Genomic DNA, 10,464 nt, shown 5'->3' with positions numbered 1-10,464 from the left:
TTCAATTATCTTTCAAATTCATCCAATCAAGTGCTTCTAGCTCTGGTCAAGAATTGAATCCAGGCAAGGTGTCAAGGAATATAAATAATAAGAGTTATGGGAGCATATTTGTTTCTACAAAAGTTGGGGTTTCTTGCATATACGATCTTATTCAAGGCAGGCGTATTTCAAGAAACAAAATCCTATCATCTATTATATGCCAATTTTATTGGGAGCATATTTGTTTCTACAAAAGTTGGGGTTTCTTGCATATACGATCTTATTCAAGGCAGGCGTATTTCAAGAAACAAAATCCTATCATCTATTATATGCCAATTTTATTTTGGAAGCTGGAGCTGTTCATCACTTCCATTTCTAGTGTATTTTGTTGAAGTTCTTACTACTCTTCCTTTTACTATACCCGATGAGCCTTTATATGTAGTATATGTTATTAATCGAATCATGAAAGTAAGAGATGGAAGCCTGGAGGATGATATGAAGGCCTTGATGTCAGAGGGTGCCTTTGGAGTTTTTGCGAAGGTCATGTTTGAAGCTAAGGCGTTTGAGAAGAAAATGAAAAGTGATGTAGCATATAATATTGAATCTATTGAGCCAGTTGATAATGTTTCAGGGGATGCATATGATTCCAAGGGAATTCTAGATGTAGATCTACAAAAATTCAAGGTAGTGTGAACTGCATGCTCACTTTGGAAAGAAAAGGAGCTCTTTCTATCTCCAGCACATGGATAGCATGCAGATGTAGGACTAAATTAGAAACATCTTGAACCTTATATAAGTGAGCCACGCAATTTGTAAAATCATCATCAAACCACTAAAAAAAATAAAAATTTGTCTTTCCAGAACACGCTCAACATGATCGATGTGTGTTTGATCCTCAGGGAAAACATGTTTGAATATCCCCTGAACTTCAAAAAGTGAAGTAAAGATGAGCATCGTGAAAATTTCCCAGAACTTATGTGAGATGCTTGAAGACGACTCACCACATCCCTTCTCTAAAACTGTAACATGTCTATAACGGAATTTCCCAAAGTGATACTCGATATATTAGGTGCAATCTTAGATATATGATTTGTGATTTGTGAGTTAAATTTCCTTCATTCTGATGATATTCATGGCAGAAGAGAATATGGTGATGAAGACGGGGAGACCAATGGGAGCTCGATTGTATTTCTGGATCTTATCTATTCCTACTTACTCGAACAATGAAGTAAGTTCTTTAATTCTTTGATTATGTAGGTCGTTCTGTTGATTTTTTATTCAAATCATCTTCAATGGTGAATGATTGGGGTTTCTTGTATGGTAAGAGGTTTGTGTTTCTCCTAGCAACTTCCACTGTCACCATTCCAGGTGCATACCATGTTGTGGTGTTTTATGTATGTTATTTTCTAGCATTCTATGCTTCTCCTACTTTTCGTTTTTTCTGTAGCGATGATTGGTACTACTTGAACTACAGTTCGAGTACCTTGAATCCACCTTTAAACTTGACAGGGTCACCCTTCTGTGACGCATTTCAACGACCATTTAATAATATCCTCCCTCTGCTTTTCACTATTAATCAAACTTTGTTTACTTTACTAAAGCAGGATTTTTAGATCATAGGGAATGTCAACCAGAGCAGATATGAAAATTATGGTGTTTGCTAGAAGAGAAAATGGATTGGTGGTTATAATATTTCAAAACCATTTGTTTTCTATTGTATTGATGTCACATTGCATCTTGACAAATTCCCCAACAGTGGTAGGTTTACCAATCACCTTCTACAACTCTCAAATATACAAAGATTAATCAAATAGTCCATTCTACCATAACCTTTAAATTGTGTTGTCTTTTGTTCCCTATTTACCAAAAATTGTTGATCCTTGATACAGGAGGTTGAAAAACCTTGATTTTAATAGATAAATAAAATTTCTCCCTATTAAGTGTCTCTGATTTATTACCTTCACGTGAATTTTCATTTTTTTCCATTGATATTCTCTTTGGAGTTGGACAAAGATAACATTGATATCAAACTCTTCATTCCACCCCAGGTTGTTCCATTGGAGTAGTTGTTCCAACAAAAATAGTACTAGTACTATTCTTCATGTTTTACTAGTAAGATATTGTTCTTCATTTCACTAGTAAGATACCCACTGGATTAGCAACCTTACTGGATTGATCCTATTAAATCTATACGACAAGTTTCTCTTTGGAAGCGTTCCTTTTTCACTAGGAGGGTTTTCTACCCTTCAACTATTGGACATCTCCGGGAATAGCTTGGAAAGTAATATACACGACCAAGGATGACCACCCTAGTCATGATTTATCCAACGGTCAAAGGCTTATTGAGGAGGTCTATGAGTTTCTGAGAGTGAGTCCTTAATGGACAGTACTCGACAAGACTCGATCATGCGGTGAAGCGGCCTACTGTAACCAGAACGAAAACGAAGGTGAAGACGTCACTTGGGGATTGCAATGCCATGCTGAAGGGGATCCACGTGTCAAATGTGTCAGATTTTCATTGGGATGATGACAAAGTAGGTGGATAGGACACATGTTTCAGATTGTGTAGAGGAAAATGAATCTGAACAGTGTCATCATGAAGAACCTTGCCACATATAACGCATATCGGTGTAAATATCGTTGATTAATTAGTGTAGTTATTATTTCTCAAAATTTTTCATAATAAAATAATATATTGTTATTTTTTTGTTATAGTCATATGGATAGGTTTTGGTATTGTTGAGGTGTGTTTATTTTTTTAGTATTTATTATTTGGAGTAGTTTATAATGCGACTTTTTAGAGATTCCGATCATCTGAAAAGCGCATTATTACGGCCAACCACCCAACCAGACTTTCCCTCTCCGTCTCCGTCACCTCGCCGGAACGTGAACTCCGTTACCTCCGTCACCGTCACCTCGCACGCCGACTGCCTATTTCAACTTCACCAACCCCGCCAATGCCTTAACGAGCGTATGGCAATCGCGCCAACTCGATTTGAAAAATTCATGTGAACTGGAGCATCCCCTGCTACCCCGCCCTTGCCCAGAGCAGAACCACCGAGCGAGCGAAATGCAGTTTTATGGACAGTGATGATTGCTGGGTATGCACAGAATGGATAGGTGGGTGAAGTGTTCAAGCTGTTTAAGGAGATACCTGAGCCAGATATGGTCACTCGGACAGAGCACTACCTCTACTAAGTCAGGGAAGGGTGCTAGGGGCCAAAAGGGAGGATCCAAGAAAAATCCCGTCATGAAATCAGTCAAGGCCGGCCTTCAATTTCCTGTTGGAAGGCTCGCCAGATATCTGAAGAATGGAAAATATGCCAAGAGGGTTGGGATTGGAGCCCCCATTTTTCTTGCAGCTGTGCTTGAATACCTAGCAGCTGAGGTTCTTGAATTGGCAGGAAATGCTGCCAGAGACAACAAGAAGAATAGGATAATTCCCCGCCATATTCAGCTGGCCGTGAGAAATGACGATGAATTGGGAAAGCTTTTGGGGAAAGTTACCATAGCTCATGGAGGCATAATTCCCAACATTCACCAGGTGCTCTTGCCCAAGAAGGCTGGAGAAAAGACGCCAGAGAAGGCTAAAGGTTCAAAGAAGTCCTAGTGGCATTTGGATTTTGGGGTTTTGGCGTATTTTTAAGCATCCATAGCCATGAATACGAATGTGCCTGATTTGACTGTCAGCGGGCCTGGGTTTCGTGATTTTGGGTTTTTTTGTGTGACTTTGATGCTAATGTTGTAGCCTTCGAAGGTTTTATGGGTTACGGTGCCTGTATGGCCATGTTGCTCCCTGTTTTGTTTGTTCGTGTGGAATCGATCTGGAGACTGGTGGTGATGCCTTTTGTATAGTAAATAATTTGGATTAAAATCCTTTTTTCTATGTGGTTCATTTGCCAAGTTTTATAAGTTTGAAACACAAAAGCCTCTTGTGAATTGCAGGTTCTCGCTTATTATTAAATATAATCCCTGTTTTAATTTCTGAAAAACTAGAGGTGGTTATATTCTTGGTACAGTATCTACCATATTTGGGCAAATCATTAAATTCGGAAACCATAACCTTTAATTGTGTTGAGATTTTAAGATAAGCGATACAAATAAATTTAAGGATCCAATTGCTTCCTCATCCAAGGCCAACTCAAATCCAAATGATTCTCACCATGAAACTCTGAAACAAACTGATGATATCAATTATTATAAATAAACTCACTCAAATTAATGTAAAAAACTATGACCAGCAAGGGCACAATTCCGTCAGGAATTCCCATTTGTGTTTTTAGAAATTTTGTCAGGAATTCCAATTTGTTTGTTTTTTTTAAATGTGACTGTGCAATTCATTTTTTTGAGAACTTTAGGGCCGTCAAAATTATGAAACTTGATCGCTATAATTAGATTGTCGAAAATTTCTGCCAAATTTTCTTAAAATCTGGAATTTCTATTATATACCACCAAGACTATGCGAATCTAAAACACTACTCCACCGTGAATTGCGAGTCATTCCAGCTATGACCACTGACTTTTCCCGTTGTTCACTTTCCCATAGTTTGGTACTCAGTTCAGGGTATCAAAATGGATTGAATTATTCAAATACCAATAAAATTTATAAAATGTATGATGTTATGTTCATTCTAGGTATTTTTATAATTTTTTAAGAAAAATTTATTCTTGCAACAACTTTTAAAATTATGCCTGAATTTTTATGCTAGATATGCCATATATGCCATATTTTTTATGTCGATAAATAATTTTTATCTTAGGCTCCTTTGTATCATTGCCAATGGAATACTACAGCTGTATAATTAAGACCTAAGCTAAACAGTTAACATCAGTTCAAGGAAATTCATCAATAATCCTAAAATGGGCAAACCCTGACTCCGTATAATGTCGCCACTACTGCGATATGAGAAAATCCAAGAGATTGCCAAAAGGAATTTTATCAATCCAAGAGATTATACAATAAATTGAAAATACAGTGAAAATATCATTTTATTTCCCAAAAGTCCTAACAACCAGAAAATGGTGTACCAGATACAAGATACCTTTTTCTATGTGGTTCATTTGCCAAGTTTTATAAGTTTGAAACACAAAAGCCTCTTGTGAATTGCAGGTTCTCGCTTATTATTAAATATAATCCATGTTTTAATTTCTAAAAAACTAGAGGTGGTTATATTCTTGGTACAGTATCTACCATATTTGGGCAAATCATTAAATTCAAAAACCATAACCTTTAATTGTGTTGAGATTTTAAGATAAGCGATACAAATAAATTTAAGGATCCAATTGCTTCCTCATACAAGGCCAACTCAAATCCAAATGATTCGCACCATGAAGCTCTGAAACAAACTGATGATAACAACAATCAGCGAGAAATGATAAAAACTTACCCAACAGGAAGGGGGTTGTAATTTAATAGCAGAGACTGAATTCAATGTGTCGTCCTCCATATCTTTAACCATGGAATCCATTAACCTGTTCATGTTATTATTTTCTTTAGGCCCTACAGCCCAGTCACTCATAAACTAACTCATCAAGTGGCCAATATAAAGTCTATGTCAACAAAAGACCATATATATATATACACAGCGAGATTCTTGCAGGAGTGATTGAATTTTAAGGAATATGCAATGAATAGAGGATCAGGGAGACTATGAAAAGAAAGAAACTAACTATTTCTAAAATGACCAGGCAAACCTCTTAGAATATCACAATTCATAATGCTAAGCAAACTTCTTGGAACCATAATAGAAGTGGAAAAACCATAACCGTGTTCTTGAAAATTAGGAGCACATAATCAGACAACCATTAGTCAAGAAATTATCTATTAGACACTGTAAGTAACACCATCTAGCACAGAAATTGCTATCTGGAACCAACGGCCCAATCTAAACAAGATAAAACTTGTATTTTGAACCCATAATAAAGTGCAACAAAACAAAAATGCAGTAATACACTCTTCCAAATAAAAATTGTATATAGTTTGATCAAATATTCAACATCTGCATAATAGAGTTTTTTAAGACTGCAATTCAAATACATTATAACCCATGACAGCTATAATGAAAGTTCAAAATAAGATCAAGTTATGGTATTCATGCTTTGGTAAAGACCTACCAGTCCTCTGATTATTTTAAACCCTTTATCAGATATTGTGCCCTCTGATGTTCCTTTCTATTGACTAAGGAGGTCAATCACTGAAAGCTCTAGTTTGTTAATATTGAATTTTCTAACCCAGAACATGCTAAGGAATCCCGTCACAAGTATTTACCATGTGTGAGATGAACTAGAACCAACTATTAGTGCATGGAAACCATTAATATGATTTATATATTAAGCAATGAGAGGTCATTGAAAAGAAGTTAAAATATTTAAAATAGTCTTGTTAATGCTTGAGAGCATATAACAAAGAAGTTGACTGGGTCATTGAAAAAAACCCAACAAACTTTGCAAGGCAAAGTTGTCAAGTTTGACTTCGCTACTGAATATTGGAAAGCACAAAAATATTTAAAAAAATTCACACTTTGTGTTTAAAAAATAACTTTTGGGGCTTTACAGAGAGGCAAGCAGGTTTTCCTGACTGGGCAATGAGTCAAACTCATTAACAACCCATCAGACACCAGCACATACTCATTGTTCAAACAGTTCCTGCAAAGTCAAAATTGCTTTGAATCACCAAGGCCTTCAAACAGCAGGCCAGGTTTGACCCGCAACACCAGGCCAAACCCAACAGGTCTGTTAAAACTGTTTGTTACAGTAGATTGAGATCAATAAATTAAATCTGGAAATTTAAAGGGCTACAACAAAATATTTGTTTCTGCCATGATCACTGCTACATAATTTCTGCTGGAATAAGGATCACAGGTATTAATCCTACAACTAGACTTCTGTGAGTAAATGTTCATTGTGATGTGTAACATGGAAACAAACTGCCAAAATGCCAGCCTTCACATGAGTACACAGAAGGTTATCAATTCAGATTGCTATGACATGACTATACTAACATACTCTAAACAATTTGATATGTGGATAGCTTCAAGGTTGTCTCAACCAACCCCTGGCACAGGTTCTCAGAGTATTGTCAACCTAATATGTAATGTAACTCTGCTTCATCTTCTATATCAGAATCCCTGTGGAGAGAGGGCTTCCACCATGGGAATTCAATGTGTTCTATTCTGAATTTTGACTGAAATGATATTATGGATTTTAGTAGAAGGGGCATTTGAAGATGTGTAGTAAGTTATGTTTACTACAGTCCATCTTAATTGTCTGCAGTCTGCAGCAGCAATGCTTTGATCTCCTCTGTTGTAACATCTTCCCCAGTGGATTGTTGATCACAATGTGCAAAATAATAGAGTTAGACTAGGAGCTATTGCAATTTAATGGGTAATCAATTGAAACATTACATTACCTCTGCTCGAAATACATCTAATGAAAATCCATTGAGGCGACTTAAGATTGCTTGCTTAACATCAAGACCAAGTCCATCCAGAGCCTTGATTGTGGATAGAAGCAATCCTGACTTATTGGAACAAAACATGTGAATGTTTAGGACTTTCCCTTCTCTTCTACTTACCTCTGCCTGCATTTCCAAGGAGAGGATATCGAAAGGGATTCTCTTTTTCAACCAATCACCATTGATTAGATGGTTACCTAAAAGAACTCACAAAGAAACCACTAATGACAGAGAAGCCTTGAAGATTGAAAATAGAAAGATATTGGTTGGCAACTATGACATTCCAGTGTGATCAACAATAGAAGATTTATAAAATTTTATGAAGGGTAATATGAAAAATTGAACTTGCTGATTGACAGAATTTCATCTAAGTCACAATGGTCTACCAGTGGGCCTGTCTAACCCAAACAAATGTGGCCAAGGTTTTTCTTATAAAATGGTCTCACCTTGGTCACCACACATCTAGCTATATCTATGCACTTCTTGCCTTCATTAAACCACCAACTCCAACTTCACCTCAATTTTTACATTTTCCATTAATGCAATTATCTCACATGTATTGTTGTCACATGCCAATCTAAAGTTGTCTCATGCATTATGGGCATGCAATCACTACCACACCAAATAATTTCATACTCAACTAACTTATATGATTCTTGTGCTAACAAACTCCAACCATAATGCCCCCCAAACCCCTTGTCACACCAACAACCCAAATGTAACACCTAATCCATGTATCTCACCTAGTTAAGCAATTAATTCATGACAAGATAATTATAACCATCATAAGTCATTACACTCATGGTTATCCCTTTACTCATGGTTGAAGTTTCCTAAGTTAGAATCTCATGTACACCATCAAATTGATTATGCTCTAGTTGTAAAGAAAATTAGAAATGAGATCGATTTAACTTTGGTTGATCTTGAGGGTCTTTTACCTTTGGCAACCATTATGGTTGTTTCTGTCACTGCATCTACCACTAGTGGTAAGCCTCTATCAGAAGAAAACTTGCAAAAGACTTTAGATGCCTGTGATAGAGCGCTTTCACTTGATGTAGCAAAAAAGAAGGTTTTGGATTTTGTTGAGAGTAGGATGGGATACATTTCCCCCAATTTGTTTGCTATTGTAGGGAGTGCGGTTGCAACAAAATTGATGGGTACTGCAGGGGGTCTCTCTTCACTGGCTAAAATGCCAACTTGTAATGTGCAGCTTCTAGGTGCAAAGAAAAATAATTTGGCAGGATTTTCAACAGCAACTTCACAGTTTCGTGTTGGATACCTTGAACAAACAGAGATTTTCCAGAGCACGCCACCTGCTTTGAGAATGCGTGCATGTCAATTGTTAGTTGCTAATTTTTTTTCCATGAAACAGTTGAACCAGAGACTTTGCATTTCCAGTTTCTTTAAACTTAATAGTTCAGGTATATAACTTGTGGGCTGCAATGAGAAAATATATGACACCCGAAATTGGATATAAACTTTGTAGCCAGATACTCCCAATAGGAATCTCCTAGAAAATCACCTTAACAAGTGAAAAACTCCTTTTGTTCGTTGAATTTAAAGCAAAGTGGCAGCTTCTTAGGATCAAACTCCTCTACTTGATTTGGAACAAAAGAAATGAAGCACTTTGTAGCAAGGCACAAACTGAACATTTTTTTTATTGGCATGTTTGTACCCTGATCTATGTAAATATTCACATGCAGAACATTGTCCAAATCCAGAAGGTTGAAATGAAAGTGGCAGACTTGTGCAACAAGGAGACCCCTAATCACTCTGTTTTCCCCTTAGCTTATTCTAGGCAATCGTAGTGATTAGAATCAAGGCACAAACATTGGGTTTGCCGGGCTGTTCAACAAAGAAGGACATGGGAAGAATGGCATCACAGTTAGCCTCCCCTACTTCGACAACACACTCAAAAGTTCCTTCAACTAGTTCTCATTTTTTTTGAAGCCAAGAAACACCCAAGCCCAAACAAGGGAAATATGGACAGGAGCCTTTGTACCATACCTTGAACAAGTCATTGTGAGAGGATCACCAAATCAAATATCAATAATTTTAGATGTACCTATTTGAATGCTTAATTTTGATTTCCTAATTCTTTTTGTCTTACTTTTTCTTTGTGTTTATCTTCATCGATGTCATTGTCTACTTTTGCAAACTATTTTAAACAATTGAACACACATGATTTCCCTTTTATCAAATAACACCTAGAATGTTTCTTGTGCTAATCCAATTGCTTTGAGCTCAATTATTTAACACAGATTTTGCTTTGCAAAACATTGTCCAACAACTTGTTTTAGTATAGACACATGAATTTTATTTTAGAAAATACCACAAAAAAACTCCATCCTAAAGAAATATGACCACTGATATTATATGTTTATACGATTCTAGCCATTTTGATATTTTGTCAAAGTGTTGGTTTACATACTGTTGTAGGTGACTGTTTGAGCTTTTATCTGCAAATAGGAAGGTACAATGAACATATATGCCAAAGAGACTTCAATATAACACAAATAACATAAAATCCATATGGTAGCAATATTTTTGAACATGCCAAGATCACTTTTATTAAAGATGAAAATACACATACCACTGATAACCCATGGGGCAGCCAACAATTGTGGGATAGATTGAGAAATATCAACGAGCAAATAAGAGATATATGACTACATATAAGTGTTGCTTTAATTAAGATAAAATATCAATAGTATCAGCACCTTCCACATGGACAATGCATACATAGGAGTATGCATATGTCACCTTCAAATGTTTGAATTTGCCCAGAAATTATGTACAGGTCCAGCAACTCGTTTTAGTATAGACACATGAATTTTATTTTAGAAAATACCACAGAAGAACTCCATTTTGAAGAAATATGAGCATGCACAGCAATAACCATTAATAAATGTATTGGTAAAGTTGATTTATTTTTAAACCAAAAACAAAAAAAGTGTTGTCAAAGAGACACATCTTCAAGTCTACATATACCATACATATCAGCTACTTCCCTTTTATATAAGAAGTGCTTC

At 36.2% G+C, this 10,464-nt stretch overlaps 2 pseudogenes; both read left to right on the top strand.

Annotated features, from left to right (window-relative positions):
- The first annotated feature begins 3,003 nt into the window (after positions 1–3,003).
- On the top strand, positions 3,004–3,972 carry LOC149238280 (histone H2A pseudogene; annotated as a pseudogene).
- Positions 3,973–8,384: 4,412 nt separating this feature from the next.
- LOC149238279 (U4/U6 small nuclear ribonucleoprotein Prp31 homolog pseudogene) lies at positions 8,385–8,861 on the top strand (annotated as a pseudogene).
- The last annotated feature ends 1,603 nt before the right edge of the window (positions 8,862–10,464 follow it).

This window comes from Pinus tabuliformis, chromosome 8 (assembly GCF_031772625.1).
Source record: "Pinus tabuliformis cultivar Carrire ecotype Pingquan chromosome 8, CPIR1, whole genome shotgun sequence".
Lineage (NCBI taxonomy): Eukaryota > Viridiplantae > Streptophyta > Pinopsida > Pinales > Pinaceae > Pinus > Pinus tabuliformis.
Note: the sequence above shows the minus strand (reverse complement) of the source record. Positions and strands in the feature narration are given on the sequence as shown.